Genomic DNA, 15,316 nt, shown 5'->3' on the forward strand with positions numbered 1-15,316 from the left:
AGCATCGTAGCTGTCTGTGGCCGTTCATCTTTGTGGCGATGCTCCTCGCCTTCCGTGGCTGCTCTTCCTCGCCTTCCGCAGCCGTTCATCTTTGCGGCGATGCTCTTCCTCGCCTTCCGCGGCCGCTCTTCCTCGCCTTTGTGGCATGCTTTCAGGGTTTTCTTCCCTGTGTGGTTGCAGCCTTGGGTCATTCTGGCCAGCCTGTTGCGCATCGATGGTCGTGGCTTTGGTGGCCGCTTTCTGTCACGGACTGTGGCATGTGACTTTCCTGGGCTTTTCCCAAGCCTCTGAGCCGCACAGTTGTGGCATCGTAGGGCTTTGTGGCCAGCAGGGTCCTATGCGTGAGATGCCTTTTTTTTCTGTCTAGGGCTTTGCTCCGTGTTTGTGTCTGCTGTTTGTGTGCGTGCCTGTTTGTTTGTGTCTGCTGTTTGTGTGCGTGCCTGTTTGTTTGTGTCTGCTGTTTGTGTGCGTGCCTGTTTGTTTGTGTCTGCTGTTTGTGTGCGTGCCTGTTTGTTTGTGTCTGCTGTTTGTGTGCGTGCCTGTTTGTTTGTGTCTGCTGTTTGTGTGCGTGCCTGTTTGTTTGTGTCTGCTGTTTGTGTGCGTGCCTGTTTGTTTGTGTCTGCTGTTTGTGTGCGTGCCTGTTTGTTTCAGCAATGGCGGTGTGCAGAGTGGAGCAGTGATGGAGTGGAATGGGGATTGGTGAGCTTGTGGGTGCTGCACTTTGTTTTTTGCAGATGCAGAGCAGTGTTGTGGGTGCTGAGGGAGAGGGAGGAGGAATGGGGCCTGTGTGCAGCAGGTGACTGAGTGTTGTTGGCAGGAGGGTGTCTTGGGCAGCAGTTCTCTGAACCATTTTTGTTTTGTGTTTGTAGGTGGGAAGCAATGTGCCAGGTGGGTTGTTTGTGCCTAGGAGGAGTGCGGCCAGGTGAGTGTTGGTCTGAGAGATGAAGTGGAGCATAGAGTGTGGCTGTTGTGCTGACGGCGCTGTCCGCACGGCCCGGTGCTGTTCTGGTTTGGGAGGTGCGTGGCGGAGCTCAGCACGGGGACAGGTGAGCAGCGCAGGTAAAGGTGTGGGAGCCAAGGATTGGTGTGGGTGGACTGTGGTTTTGTGCACGTCCCCTGCTGACGTGGTATTTTTTTTCTTTAGGTGTTGGATGGAGTTGTGGCATGGAGAAGGTGGGTGCTGAGGCAGAGGCTGAGCAGGTGTGAGGAGCAGCTTGTCATTGAGAGCTTTATTGTGTGGTGGGGTGGTGTCGGGCTGCCTGTGGGTGATGTTCTTTCCCTTGCTTTCTCAGGTGCTGTGTGGGTCCCCTCCAGGATGGCTGAGGATTTGAGGTGAGCGGAGCAGCGTGTCAGTAGTTGTAGGGCTGTTGGGTGCTGCCTGGCAGAAGAGTAACTTTGTTGTGTTGTTTTTCCCAGGTGTTGGGGGGGTGCCCCCCCCCCCCCAAGCTGCGGTGTCTGAGTTTGGGACGGGTGCATTGCAAGTGAGGAGAGGTACTGTGGTGTTTGGGAGGAGGGTGTTTTTGGGGGGAGAGGCTGGAGCCATCTGGTGTGCAGGTGACCACTTGTGTTTTGGCAGGTGACGATGGCGAAGGTTTGTGACTGAAGGAAGATCAGAGAGGACTTGCCTGGCATTGAGGCTGGTTCTTGAGGCTGGATGGTGATGCACAGCAGTGTCCAAGCTAAGTGGAGGGGGGTCAAGGGTGTTGGCATGTCTTGGGGGTTTGTGTGTATGTGTTTGCTGACAATCAGTGCAGTGTTGAGTGCTCTTTAGGATGAGTGTTTTTGAGGTCGAGGCTGTGGGGCTGTGCTAGGGGCTGGGCATCTCCAACCTGTCTGTGGTGATGTGTGCTGTATGTTGTGTGTTGTAGGTGTCCTGTGTTTTGCTTAGGTCTTGATGTTGCTCTTGTCCTTTGTGCTCATGGAGCACAGTGCTGACTTAAAAGCACTGGTGTGGTAGGCATCTGCAGGCTTTTGAGTGGTCTGTGTCTTGAGCATTGTGGGAAGGAATCATCTCCTGCTGTGCTGCCTGCAAAAAGGGGTATTTTGTTGCGTCGGATTTGCATCGTAGCTATCTGTGGCCGCTTCTTTTGGCGGCGGCGCTTCTTTTGGCGGCGGCGCTTCTTTTGGCGGCGGCGCTTCTTTTGGCGGCGGCGCTTCTTTTGGCGGCGGCGCTTCTTTTGGCGGCGGCGCTTCTTTGCCTTTGGGGCTCCCTTTCAGGGTTTTCTTCCCTGTGTGATCATGGCCTTGGGTTTTTCTGGCCAGCCTCTTGTGCATCCACAGTCCTGGCTTTGCTGGCCCCTTTCTGTCACAGGCCATTGCATTTGAGTCTTTCCTGGGCTTCTCCTGAGCCTGAAAGCCGCAGGGTTGTGGTGTCATCGGGCTTTGTGCCCGGCAGGGTCTTATGCGTGAGAACTGTTTTTTGTGCCTAGGGCTTTGTTCTGTGTTTGTGTGTGCTGTTTGTGTGTGTGCCTGTTTGTTTGGGGCTGGAGGTGCCTTGTCTGTGGGTTTTAGCAATGGCAGTGTGCAGCGTGGAGTGGTGAAGGGGAGTGGAATGGGGATAGGTCTGCCTTTGGGTGCTGCAGTTTGTGTTGCTTTTGCAGATGCAGAGCAGTGTTGTGGGTGCCCGAGGGAGACTGAGGAAGACTGAGATGTGCACTAAGGAGGTGAGCTCGTGAGTGCTGTTTGCAGGAGGGTGTCTTGGGCAGCGGTTCCCTGAACAATGTTTGTTTTGTGTTTGTAGGTGGGAAGCCGTGAGGCAAGCGGGTTGCTTGTGCCTAGGAGGAGCCCGGCCAGGTGAGTGTTGGTGTGCGAGATGGAGCAGAGCGTGGAGCGGGGCTGTTGTGTTGTTGGTGCTGTGCCTGTTGCCCAGTGGTGTTCTGGTTTTGCAGGTGCGTGGCAGAGCTTGGCGCGGCCTCCTGTAGCCTGACAGTGGGGAAGGGTGAGCGGCACAGGTAAAGGTGTGGGAGCGGTGGGTGGGTGTGGGCGGGCTGCGGTTTTGTGGGCATCCCCTCAAGGTGTGGTATTGTCTCTGACTTTGCAGGTGTAGGATGCAGTTGTGGTGTGGAGAAGGTGAGCGCTGAGGCGGAGGCTGAGCAGGTGAGAGGGGGCAGCTTGTTGTTGAGAGCTTTATCATGTGGTTGGGTGGTGTGGGGCTGCCTCTCAGTAATATCTTTTGTTGTGCTTTTTTTCAGGTGCTGTGGGGGGCCTCTTCCCGGATGGCTGAGGATCTGAGATGCAGTAGAATGGTGAGTCCTTTGTAGTAGGGCTGTTGGGTGCTGCCTGGCGGAAGAGTGACTTTTGTGTTTGCTTTTCCCAGGTGCTGTGGGTGTGCGAGCACTGGGCACGATGTGTGAGTTTGGAAGGGACGTGTTTCAGGTGAGCGGAGGGACCGTGTTGTTTTGGAGGAGGGTGTTTTTTGGGGAAGAGGCTGGAGCTGTGTGGCATGCAGGTGATGGTTTGTGCTCTGTTTTGGCAGGTGGTGAGGGCGAAGGAAGGTCAGGGAGGAGGTGCCTGGCATCGAGGCTGGCTGTTGAGGATGGACGGTGACGCACGGCAGTGCCCAAGCTAAGTGGAGGGGGCCAAGGGTGTTGGTGTGTCTTGGGCAGTGTGTGTGTGTGGGTGTGTGGGTGTGTGGACAATCAGTGTTGTGTGGAGGCCTCGTGAGGGTGGGTGCTGTGTGTGAGGTAGAGGGAGAGGGGGGTGTGGTAGTCCGGGCAGCTCCAGCCTGCGTCTGTGTTGTTGTGTGCTGTGTGCTGTGTGTGTTGTAGGTGTCCTGTGTTTTGCTGAGGTCTTGACGTTGCTGTTGTCCTGTGTGATGGTGGAGCAGGGTGTAAACTTTGCAGGGCTAGGGTGTTAGGCATCCGCAGGCTATTGAGTGGCCCGAGCGCTCAGCGTTGCGTCGAGGGACGGTGTCTCCTTGTGTGCCGCCCACCCAAAGGGTCGGTGTGTTGCGCCGAATTTGCATCGTAGCTGTGTGTGGCCGCTCATCTTTGTGGCGATACTGCTCGCCTTCCGCGGCCCTTCATCTTTGTGGCGATACTGCTCGCCTTCCGCGGCCGCTCATCTTTGCGGCGATGCTCTTCCTCGCCTTCCGCGGCCGCTCATCTTTGCGGCGATGCTCTTCCTTGCCTTCCGCGGCCGCTCTTCCTCGCCTTTGTGGCATGCTTTCAGGGTTTTCTTCCCTGTGTGGTTTCAGCCTTGGGTTATTCTGGCCCGCCTCTTGTGCATTGATGGTCCTGGCTTTGGTGGCTGCTTTCTGTCACGGACCGTGGCGTTTGACTTTCCTGGGCTTCTCCCGAGCCTCTGAGCTGCACAGTTGTGGCATCGTAGGGCTTTGTGGCCTGCAGGGTCCTATGCGTGAGAACTGTTCTTTCTGCCTAGGGCTTTGTTCTGTGTTTGTGTCTGCTGTTTGTGTGTGTGCCTGTTTGTTTGGGGCTGGAGGTGCCTTGTCTGTGGGTTTTAGCAATGGCAGTGTGCAGCGTGGAGTGGTGAAGGGGAGTGGAATGGGGATAGGTCTGCCTTTGGGTGCTGCAGTTTGTGTTGCTTTTGCAGATGCAGAGCAGTGTTGTGGGTGCCCGAGGGAGACGGAGATGTGCACTAAGGAGGTGAGCTCGTGAGTGCTGTTTGCAGGAGGGTGTCTTGGGCAGCGGTTCCCTGAACAATGTTTGTTTTGTGTTTGTAGGTGGGAAGCCGTGAGGCAAGCGGGTTGCTTGTGCCTAGGAGGAGCCCGGCCAGGTGAGTGTTGGTGTGCGAGATGGAGCAGAGCGTGGAGCGGGGCTGTTGTGTTGTTGGTGCTGTGCCTGTTGCCCAGTGGTGTTCTGGTTTTGCAGGTGCGTGGCAGAGCTTGGTGCGGCCTCCTGTAGCCTGACAGTGGGGAAGGGTGAGCGGCACAGGTAAAGGTGTGGGAGCGGTGGGTGGGTGTGGGCGGGCTGCGGTTTTGTGGGCATCCCCTCAAGGTGTGGTATTGTCTCTGACTTTGCAGGTGTAGGATGCAGTTGTGGTGTGGAGAAGCTGAGCGCTGAGGCGGAGGCTGAGCAGGTGAGAGGGGGCAGCTTGTTGTTGAGAGCTTTATCATGTGGTTGGGTGGTGTGGGGCTGCCTCTCAGTAATGTCTTTTGTTGTGCTTTTTTTCAGGTGTTGTGGGGGGCCTCTTCCCAGATGGCTGAGGATCTGAGATGCAGTAGAATGGTGAGTCCTTTGTAGTAGGGCTGTTGGGTGCTGCCTGGCGGAAGAGTGACTTTTGTGTTTGCTTTTCCCAGGTGCTGTGGGTGTGCGAGCACTGGGCACGATGTGTGAGTTTGGAAGGGATGTGTTTCAGGTGAGCGGAGGGACCGTGTTGTTTTGGAGGAGGGTGTTTTTTGGGGAAGAGGCTGGAGCTGTGTGGCATGCAGGTGATGGTTTGTGCTCTGTTTTGGCAGGTGGTGAGGGCGAAGGAAGGTCAGGGAGGAGGTGCCTGGCATCGAGGCTGGCTGTTGAGGATGGACGGTGACGCACGGCAGTGCCCAAGCTAAGTGGAGGGGGCCAAGGGTGTTGGTGTGTCTTGGGCAGTGTGTGTGTGTGGGTGTGTGGACAATCAGTGTTGTGTGGAGGCCTCGTGAGGGTGGGTGCTGTGTGTGAGGTAGAGGGAGAGGGGGGTGTGGTAGTCCGGGCAGCTCCAGCCTGCGTCTGTGTTGTTGTGTGCTGTGTGCTGTGTGTGTTGTAGGTGTCCTGTGTTTTGCTGAGGTCTTGACGTTGCTGTTGTCCTGTGTGATGGTGGAGCAGGGTGTAAACTTTGCAGGGCTAGGGTGTTAGGCATCCGCAGGCTATTGAGTGGCCCGAGCGCTCAGCGTTGCGTCGAGGGACGGTGTCTCCTTGTGTGCCGCCCACCCAAAGGGTCGGTGTGTTGCGCCGAATTTGCATCGTAGCTGTGTGTGGCCGCTCATCTTTGTGGCGATACTGCTCGCCTTCCGCGGCCCTTCATCTTTGTGGCGATACTGCTCGCCTTCCGCGGCCGCTCTTCCTCGCCTTCTGTGGCCGCTCTTCCTTGCAATCCGTGGCCGTTCATCTTTGTGGCGATGTTCTTCCTCGCCTTCCATGGCTGGTCTTCCTCGCCTTCTGCAGCCATTCATCTTTGTGGCGATGCTCTTCCTCGCCTTCCACGGCTGCTCTTCCTCGCCTTCTGCAGCCATTCATCTTTGTGGCGATGCTCTTCCTCGCCTTCCACGGCTGGTCTTCCTCGCCTTCTGCAGCCATTCATCTTTGTGGTGATGCTCTTCCTCGCCTTCCACGGCTGGTCTTCCTCGCCTTCTGCAGCCATTCATCTTTGTGGCGATGCTCTTCCTTGCCTTCCGCTGCCGCTCTTCCTCGCCTTCGTGGCATCCTTTCAGGGTGGTCTTCCCTGTGTGGTTTCAGCCTTGGATCTTTCTGGCTGGCCTCTCGTGTGTTCACGGTCCTGGCTTTGCCAGCTGCTTGTCATTATGGGCTTCTCCCGTGCCTGTGAGCTGCAGGGATGTGTCGTTCTAGGGCTTTCTGGCCGAGAGTGTTGTTTGTGCTGTGATTGTTGTTGTGTCTGTGTGTTTGTGTCGTTGTGTGTGGAGCTGGAGCTGCCTCGCCTGTGGGTGTAGTTGAGGGTGTGGGCTGTGCTAAGTACTGTATCCATGGGACCTTGTTAGGGTTTCTGTGAGAGTGAAACTGTAAGGCAAAGTGTAGTTTTATTTTTTGTATATTTATTTATTGATGGAGAGGAATGGTGTTTTTGGTGGGAGCCTGTTCACGGCAGTGCAGCGTTCCCTTTTAAATGGGTGGAAATCGGCTGTGTTAGTAGAGGTGAGGAATGGCTGCGGTGGGAGGGTGTGGGTAATTGTGTGGTTGTCGGTTGGGTTTGGTATTGAGTGTATCTAAGTCTGTATGCATGTGTTTGGTTTGTTTTCTGATTGTACTTAGCATTTAGGTTTTTTTTTTTTAATGGAAACCCCCAGGTGGTTGAACTCTTTTTCCCCCTGACTTTTTTTTCCTGTGGTGTTGTTCACTGCCTGAGGTGATTTGATCATTGCCAATGTTGCTGTGCAGGTCGGGCTGGGTTTTTTTTTTAGGCAGGGTGGTACGTGGAAACGCTCGGTAATGCTGTTTCCGTGAGCGGTCCTAAAAACTGGTGCCGTTTGCCATGTAGGGCAGGGAGGCAGCGTGCCTGTGGTGGGACTGAGTGGGCAGTTGTGTGGATGTTGGGTGGTTGTTGGTATGGAATGTGTCTAACCTTGTATGCACCTTTTGTTCTTACAGGCTGTAGTTAGCAAGAAAAATTTTTTCCATTTTTATTTTTTAAAAAAAAACCCAGCCGGGGGATTTTTTTTTTGCTTCCCCTGGCTGGGTTTTTTTTTTCCCCGGTCCCGGTCACTCTGCGAGGCGACGATCATCGCCAATGTTGGTGCGGAGCTGTGGCTCGGGGCCGGGGTTTTCTAGGCAGGGTGGTATTTGGAAGCGCTCGGTAATGTTGTTACCGAGAGCTGTCCCAAAGAACTGCAGGTGTTTCCTTGTAAGTGCAGGGAGGTAGAGTGTATGCTGCCGGATGGGCGTAGCATTGGTGTGATTGCAGAGAAGGTCGGTGACGAGTGTGTGCAGCTGCTGTGGATGGTGGGCTGGTATGTTATGTTGTCGGGGTGGTTTTGTTTAGTGTTTTGTAACTGACATGTCTTTCCCCCCTCCCTTTTTTTTTTTTTTGCAGGTGCAGAAGCAGCTGTCCTGTAGTGTGGAGGTGAGCGTGCTTATGTAGTGAGGAATGAAGCTGGAGGTGTTTCTGATGCTGTTGGAATAAGGAGATTGTTGTGTTTTTTTTTTTTTGGAGCAATAAAGATGATAGAGGTGGCTGTGTTTGTGTCTCCTTTCAAATAAAGAGGATGTTGTTGTTTGTTTCTGTTGTGTTATTTCCAGTACATGTTGCACGGAAGTCCTTTGCTCTTGTTCCTCTTCCCCTTTCAAGGTAAAATAGGAGAGAAAATTTGTCCTGGTTCTTATTTGTATGGTGGTCTTTCTATGGCCTCCTAAAAAAGAAAGAAAGAGCGGGGCCAATTTTTTCTCTTATTTTGTCTCTCATTGACCTTCTTTGTTTCTTTCTCCCTCCTGCCTTGCTGTCTTCCTTTGCTTTCCCCCTCTTGCTTTGTGCTTCCTTTTGCTTTCTCCCTCTGTGTTCTTTCCTGTAGCTTTTCTATTTTATCTCTACTGTGATAATGTTAGCCTTATGTTGATTATTCTATTTCTCCTTATTTCAGTATTTCTCCTTTTTTTTTTTTCCCCTTTTCCTCTGTGGTTAGATTCCCCCCTCTGGGCTCTGTTTTTATGTTATGATTTTTGTCCACTTCAATTTTGTCTATCTCCTCTTTCCCTCTCTTTGCTCTTTCCCTCTCTTTGCTCTTTCCCTCTCTTTGCTCTTTCCCTCTCTTTGCTCTTTCCCTCTCTTTGCTCTTTCCCTCTCTTTGCTCTTTCCCTCTCTTTGCTCTTTCCCTCTCTTTGCTCTTTCCCTCTCTTTGCTCTTTCCCTCTCTTTAGCATGCTAATTGGGAGTAATCAATTATTATCCCAATTTATTCAAATAATAATTCTTTACTCCCAATTAGCATCCTAACCCTGCCACTGATTTCATTCCATATGCAAATTATTTTCCCTCCTCTTATTATTTTTAGTTCTTTTTATATACTATACATACACAACCCTACACCACCCCCACCCACCACCAGGGGGAGCCTGCCCCACTAGGGTTACAGGAGCCATCCCACAACCACACCTCTAGGGTTAACCACTAGGGACCACACCCACACTTAGGGTTAGAGCTACTTAGAGCTCAAGCAGGCTAGGGGTTACAGGGTCAGACCCAGGGGGGTGGAGGGTTAGGGTCTGGCTCCAGGGAGGGGTGAGGCTCAAGGAGTCAGGGCCACCCAGGGTTAGGGGGTTAGCATTAGGGGGTCACAGGTCAGGGAGCACCACTTAGGGGTTGGGGTCAGGAGAGCACATCATTGAGGGTCAGAGAGTCAGAGTCAGGGTCAGGGTCAGGGTCAGAGTCAGGGTCAGGGTCAGGGTCAGGGTCAGGGTCAGGGTCAGGGTCAGGGTCAGAGTCAGAGTCAGAGTCAGAGTCAGAGTCAGAGTCAGAGTCAGAGTCAGGGTCAGGGTCAGGGTCAGGGTCAGGGTCAGAGTCAGAGTCAGAGTCAGAGTCAGAGTCAGAGTCAGAGTCAGAGTCAGAGTCAGAGTCAGAGTCAGAGTCAGGGTTAGGGTTAGGGTTAGGGTTAGGGTTAGGGTTAGGGTTAGGGTTAGGGTTAGGGTTAGGGTTAGGGTTAGGGTTAGGGTTAGGGTTAGGGTTAGGGTTAGGGTTAGGGTTAGGGTTAGGGTTAGGGTTAGGGTTAGGGTTAGGGTTAGGGTTAGGGTTAGGGTTAGGGTTAGGGTTAGGGTTAGGGTTAGGGTTAGGGTTAGGGTTAGGGTTAGGGTTAGGGTTAGGGTTAGGGTTAGGGTTAGGGTTAGGGTTAGGGTTAGGGTTAGGGTTAGGGTTAGGGTTAGGGTTAGGGTTAGGGTTAGGGTTAGGGTTAGGGTTAGGGTTAGGGTTAGGGTTAGGGTTAGGGTTAGGGTTAGGGTTAGGGTTAGGGTTAGGGTTAGGGTTAGGGTTAGGGTTAGGGTTAGGGTTAGGGTTAGGGTTAGGGTTAGGGTTAGGGTTAGGGTTAGGGTTAGGGTTAGGGTTAGGGTTAGGGTTAGGGTTAGGGTTAGGGTTAGGGTTAGGGTTAGGGTTAGGGTTAGGGTTAGGGTTAGGGTTAGGGTTAGGGTTAGGGTTAGGGTTAGGGTTAGGGTTAGGGTTAGGGTTAGGGTTAGGGTTAGGGTTAGGGTTAGGGTTAGGGTTAGGGTTAGGGTTAGGGTTAGGGTTAGGGTTAGGGTTAGGGTTAGGGTTAGGGTTAGGGTTAGGGTTAGGGTTAGGGTTAGGGTTAGGGTTAGGGTTAGGGTTAGGGTTAGGGTTAGGGTTAGGGTTAGGGTTAGGGTTAGGGTTAGGGTTAGGGTTAGGGTTAGGGTTAGGGTTAGGGTTAGGGTTAGGGTTAGGGTTAGGGTTAGGGTTAGGGTTAGGGTTAGGGTTAGGGTTAGGGTTAGGGTTAGGGTTAGGGTTAGGGTTAGGGTTAGGGTTAGGGTTAGGGTTAGGGTTAGGGTTAGGGTTAGGGTTAGGGTTAGGGTTAGGGTTAGGGTTAGGGTTAGGGTTAGGGTTAGGGTTAGGGTTAGGGTTAGGGTTAGGGTTAGGGTTAGGGTTAGGGTTAGGGTTAGGGTTAGGGTTAGGGTTAGGGTTAGGGTTAGGGTTAGGGTTAGGGTTAGGGTTAGGGTTAGGGTTAGGGTTAGGGTTAGGGTTAGGGTTAGGGTTAGGGTTAGGGTTAGGGTTAGGGTTAGGGTTAGGGTTAGGGTTAGGGTTAGGGTTAGGGTTAGGGTTAGGGTTAGGGTTAGGGTTAGGGTTAGGGTTAGGGTTAGGGTTAGGGTTAGGGTTAGGGTTAGGGTTAGGGTTAGGGTTAGGGTTAGGGTTAGGGTTAGGGTTAGGGTTAGGGTTAGGGTTAGGGTTAGGGTTAGGGTTAGGGTTAGGGTTAGGGTTAGGGTTAGGGTTAGGGTTAGGGTTAGGGTTAGGGTTAGGGTTAGGGTTAGGGTTAGGGTTAGGGTTAGGGTTAGGGTTAGGGTTAGGGTTAGGGTTAGGGTTAGGGTTAGGGTTAGGGTTAGGGTTAGGGTTAGGGTTAGGGTTAGGGTTAGGGTTAGGGTTAGGGTTAGGGTTAGGGTTAGGGTTAGGGTTAGGGTTAGGGTTAGGGTTAGGGTTAGGGTTAGGGTTAGGGTTAGGGTTAGGGTTAGGGTTAGGGTTAGGGTTAGGGTTAGGGTTAGGGTTAGGGTTAGGGTTAGGGTTAGGGTTAGGGTTAGGGTTAGGGTTAGGGTTAGGGTTAGGGTTAGGGTTAGGGTTAGGGTTAGGGTTAGGGTTAGGGTTAGGGTTAGGGTTAGGGTTAGGGTTAGGGTTAGGGTTAGGGTTAGGGTTAGGGTTAGGGTTAGGGTTAGGGTTAGGGTTAGGGTTAGGGTTAGGGTTAGGGTTAGGGTTAGGGTTAGGGTTAGGGTTAGGGTTAGGGTTAGGGTTAGGGTTAGGGTTAGGGTTAGGGTTAGGGTTAGGGTTAGGGTTAGGGTTAGGGTTAGGGTTAGGGTTAGGGTTAGGGTTAGGGTTAGGGTTAGGGTTAGGGTTAGGGTTAGGGTTAGGGTTAGGGTTAGGGTTAGGGTTAGGGTTAGGGTTAGGGTTAGGGTTAGGGTTAGGGTTAGGGTTAGGGTTAGGGTTAGGGTTAGGGTTAGGGTTAGGGTTAGGGTTAGGGTTAGGGTTAGGGTAGGGTTAGGGTTAGGGTTAGGGTTAGGGTTAGGGTTAGGGTTAGGGTTAGGGTTAGGGTTAGGGTTAGGGTTAGGGTTAGGGTTAGGGTTAGGGTTAGGGTTAGGGTTAGGGTTAGGGTTAGGGTTAGGGTTAGGGTTAGGGTTAGGGTTAGGGTTAGGGTTAGGGTTAGGGTTAGGGTTAGGGTTAGGGTTAGGGTTAGGGTTAGGGTTAGGGTTAGGGTTAGGGTTAGGGTTAGGGTTAGGGTTAGGGTTAGGGTTAGGGTTAGGGTTAGGGTTAGGGTTAGGGTTAGGGTTAGGTTAGGGTTAGGGTTAGGGTTAGGGTTAGGGTTAGGGTTAGGGTTAGGGTTAGGGTTAGGGTTAGGGTTAGGGTTAGGGTTAGGGTTAGGGTTAGGGTTAGGGTTAGGGTTAGGGTTAGGGTTAGGGTTAGGGTTAGGGTTAGGGTTAGGGTTAGGGTTAGGGTTAGGGTTAGGGTTAGGGTTAGGGTTAGGGTTAGGGTTAGGGTTAGGGTTAGGGTTAGGGTTAGGGTTAGGGTTAGGGTTAGGGTTAGGGTTAGGGTTAGGGTTAGGGTTAGGGTTAGGGTTAGGGTTAGGGTTAGGGTTAGGGTTAGGGTTAGGGTTAGGGTTAGGGTTAGGGTTAGGGTTAGGGTTAGGGTTAGGGTTAGGGTTAGGGTTAGGGTTAGGGTTAGGGTTAGGGTTAGGGTTAGGGTTAGGGTTAGGGTTAGGGTTAGGGTTAGGGTTAGGGTTAGGGTTAGGGTTAGGGTTAGGGTTAGGGTTAGGGTTAGGGTTAGGGTTAGGGTTAGGGTTAGGGTTAGGGTTAGGGTTAGGGTTAGGGTTAGGGTTAGGGTTAGGGTTAGGGTTAGGGTTAGGGTTAGGGTTAGGGTTAGGGTTAGGGTTAGGGTTAGGGTTAGGGTTAGGGTTAGGGTTAGGGTTCGGGTTAGGGTTAGGGTTAGGGTTAGGGTTAGGGTTAGGGTTAGGGTTAGGGTTAGGGTTAGGGTTAGGGTTAGGGTTAGGGTTAGGGTTAGGGTTAGGGTTAGGGTTAGGGTTAGGGTTAGGGTTAGGGTTAGGGTTAGGGTTAGGGTTAGGGTTAGGGTTAGGGTTAGGGTTAGGGTTAGGGTTAGGGTTAGGGTTAGGGTTAGGGTTAGGGTTAGGGTTAGGGTTAGGGTTAGGGTTAGGGTTAGGTTAGGGTTAGGGTTAGGGTTAGGGTTAGGGTTAGGGTTAGGGTTAGGGTTAGGGTTAGGGTTAGGGTTAGGGTTAGGGTTAGGGTTAGGGTTAGGGTTAGGGTTAGGGTTAGGGTTAGGGTTAGGGTTAGTAGGGTTAGGGTTAGGGTTAGGGTTAGGGTTAGGGTTAGGGTTAGGGTTAGGGTTAGGGTTAGGGTTAGGGTTAGGGTTAGGGTTAGGGTTAGGGTTAGGGTTAGGGTTAGGGTTAGGGTTAGGGTTAGGGTTAGGGTTAGGGTTAGGGTTAGGGTTAGGGTTAGGGTTAGGGTTAGGGTTAGGGTTAGGGTTAGGGTTAGGGTTAGGGTTAGGGTTAGGGTTAGGGTTAGGGTTAGGGTTAGGGTTAGGGTTAGGGTTAGGGTTAGGGTTAGGGTTAGGGTTAGGGTTAGGGTTAGGGTTAGGGTTAGGGTTAGGGTTAGGGTTAGGGTTAGGGTTAGGGTTAGGGTTAGGGTTAGGGTTAGGGTTAGGGTTAGGGTTAGGGTTAGGGTTAGGGTTAGGGTTAGGGTTAGGGTTAGGGTTAGGGTTAGGGTTAGGGTTAGGGTTAGGGTTAGGGTTAGGGTTAGGGTTAGGGTTAGGGTTAGGGTTAGGGTTAGGGTTAGGGTTAGGGTTAGGGTTAGGGTTAGGGTTAGGGTTAGGGTTAGGGTTAGGGTTAGGGTTAGGGTTAGGGTTAGGGTTAGGGTTAGGGTTAGGGTTAGGGTTAGGGTTAGGGTTAGGGTTAGGGTTAGGGTTAGGGTTAGGGTTAGGGTTAGGGTTAGGGTTAGGGTTAGGGTTAGGGTTAGGGTTAGGGTTAGGGTTAGGGTTAGGGTTAGGGTTAGGGTTAGGGTTAGGGTTAGGGTTAGGGTTAGGGATAGGGTTAGGGTTAGGGTTAGGGTTAGGGTTAGGGTTAGGGTTAGGGTTAGGGTTAGGGTTAGGGTTAGGGTTAGGGTTAGGGTTAGGGTTAGGGTTAGGGTTAGGGTTAGGGTTAGGGTTAGGGTTAGGGTTAGGGTTAGGGTTAGGGTTAGGGTTAGGGTTAGGGTTAGGGTTAGGGTTAGGGTTAGGGTTAGGGTTAGGGTTAGGGTTAGGGTTAGGGTTAGGGTTAGGGTTAGGGTTAGGGTTAGGGTTAGGGTTAGGGTTAGGGTTAGGGTTAGGGTTAGGGTTAGGGTTAGGGTTAGGGTTAGGGTTAGGGTTAGGGTTAGGGTTAGGGTTAGGGTTAGGGTTAGGGTTAGGGTTAGGGTTAGGGTTAGGGTTAGGGTTAGGGTTAGGGTTAGGGTTAGGGTTAGGGTTAGGGTTAGGGTTAGGGTTAGGGTTAGGGTTAGGGTTAGGGTTAGGGTTAGGGTTAGGGTTAGGGTTAGGGTTAGGGTTAGGGTTAGGGTTAGGGTTAGGGTTAGGGTTAGGGTTAGGGTTAGGGTTAGGGTTAGGGTTAGGGTTAGGGTTAGGGTTAGGGTTAGGGTTAGGGTTAGGGTTAGGGTTAGGGTTAGGGTTAGGGTTAGGGTTAGGGTTAGGGTTAGGGTTAGGGTTAGGGTTAGGGTTAGGGTTAGGGTTAGGGTTAGGGTTAGGGTTAGGGTTAGGGTTAGGGTTAGGGTTAGGGTTAGGGTTAGGGTTAGGGTTAGGGTTAGGGTTAGGGTTAGGGTTAGGGTTAGGGTTAGGGTTAGGGTTAGGGTTAGGGTTAGGGTTAGGGTTAGGGTTAGGGTTAGGGTTAGGGTTAGGGTTAGGGTTAGGGTTAGGGTTAGGGTTAGGGTTAGGGTTAGGGTTAGGGTTAGGGTTAGGGTTAGGGTTAGGGTTAGGGTTAGGGTTAGGGTTAGGGTTAGGGTTAGGGTTAGGGTTAGGGTTAGGGTTAGGGTTAGGGTTAGGGTTAGGGTTAGGGTTAGGGTTAGGGTTAGGGTTAGGGTTAGGGTTAGGGTTAGGGTTAGGGTTAGGGTTAGGGTTAGGGTTAGGGTTAGGGTTAGGGTTAGGGTTAGGGTTAGGGTTAGGGTTAGGGTTAGGGTTAGGGTTAGGGTTAGGGTTAGGGTTAGGGTTAGGGTTAGGGTTAGGGTTAGGGTTAGGGTTAGGGTTAGGGTTAGGGTTAGGGTTAGGGTTAGGGTTAGGGTTAGGGTTAGGGTTAGGGTTAGGGTTAGGGTTAGGGTTAGGGTTAGGGTTAGGGTTAGGGTTAGGGTTAGGGTTAGGGTTAGGGTTAGGTTAGGGTTAGGGTTAGGGTTAGGGTTAGGGTTAGGGTTAGGGTTAGGGTTAGGGTTAGGGTTAGGGTTAGGGTTAGGGTTAGGGTTAGGGTTAGGGTTAGGGTTAGGGTTAGGGTTAGGGTTAGGGTTAGGGTTAGGGTTAGGGTTAGGGTTAGGGTTAGGGTTAGGGTTAGGGTTAGGGTTAGGGTTAGGGTTAGGGTTAGGGTTAGGGTTAGGGTTAGGGTTAGGGTTAGGGTTAGGGTTAGGGTTAGGGTTAGGGTTAGGGTTAGGGTTAGGGTTAGGGTTAGGGTTAGGGTTAGGGTTAGGGTTAGGGTTAGGGTTAGGGTTAGGGTTAGGGTTAGGGTTAGGGTTAGGGTTAGGGTTAGGGTTAGGGTTAGGGTTAGGGTTAGGGTTAGGGTTAGGGTTAGGGTTAGGGTTAGGGTTAGGGTTAGGGTTAGGGTTAGGGTTAGGGTTAGGGTTAGGGTTAGGGTTAGGGTTAGGGTTAGGGTTAGGGTTAGGGTTAGGGTTAGGGTTAGGGTTAGGGTTAGGGTTAGGGTTAGGGTTAGGGTTAGGGTTAGGGTTAGGGTTAGGGTTAGGGTTAGGGTTAGGGTTAGGGTTAGGGTTAGGGTTAGGGTT

General features: G+C 52.2%; 2 long non-coding RNA genes across 3 annotated transcripts; both read left to right on the forward strand.

Moving 5' to 3' along the window:
- The first annotated feature begins 2,382 nt into the window (after positions 1 to 2,382).
- Positions 2,383 to 3,609, forward strand: LOC138063090 (uncharacterized). Its single transcript, XR_011136684.1, has 7 exons — positions 2,383 to 2,663; positions 2,741 to 2,793; positions 2,889 to 2,951; positions 3,041 to 3,096; positions 3,192 to 3,245; positions 3,317 to 3,375; positions 3,476 to 3,609. It is a non-coding gene; the product is annotated as an uncharacterized lncRNA (long non-coding RNA).
- Positions 3,610 to 5,447: 1,838 nt separating this feature from the next.
- On the forward strand, positions 5,448 to 7,840 carry LOC138063091 (uncharacterized). Of its 2 annotated transcripts, XR_011136686.1 has the most exons (3): positions 5,448 to 5,509; positions 6,722 to 6,803; positions 7,699 to 7,840. It is a non-coding gene; the product is annotated as an uncharacterized lncRNA (long non-coding RNA). The 2 variants fall into 2 exon arrangements; XR_011136685.1 differs by lacking the exon at positions 5,448 to 5,509 and having other exon boundaries at positions 6,102 to 6,803.
- The last annotated feature ends 7,476 nt before the right edge of the window (positions 7,841 to 15,316 follow it).

The sequence above is a fragment of the Struthio camelus genome, chromosome 31 (genome assembly GCF_040807025.1).
Source record: "Struthio camelus isolate bStrCam1 chromosome 31, bStrCam1.hap1, whole genome shotgun sequence".
In the NCBI taxonomy this organism is placed as follows: domain Eukaryota; kingdom Metazoa; phylum Chordata; class Aves; order Struthioniformes; family Struthionidae; genus Struthio; species Struthio camelus.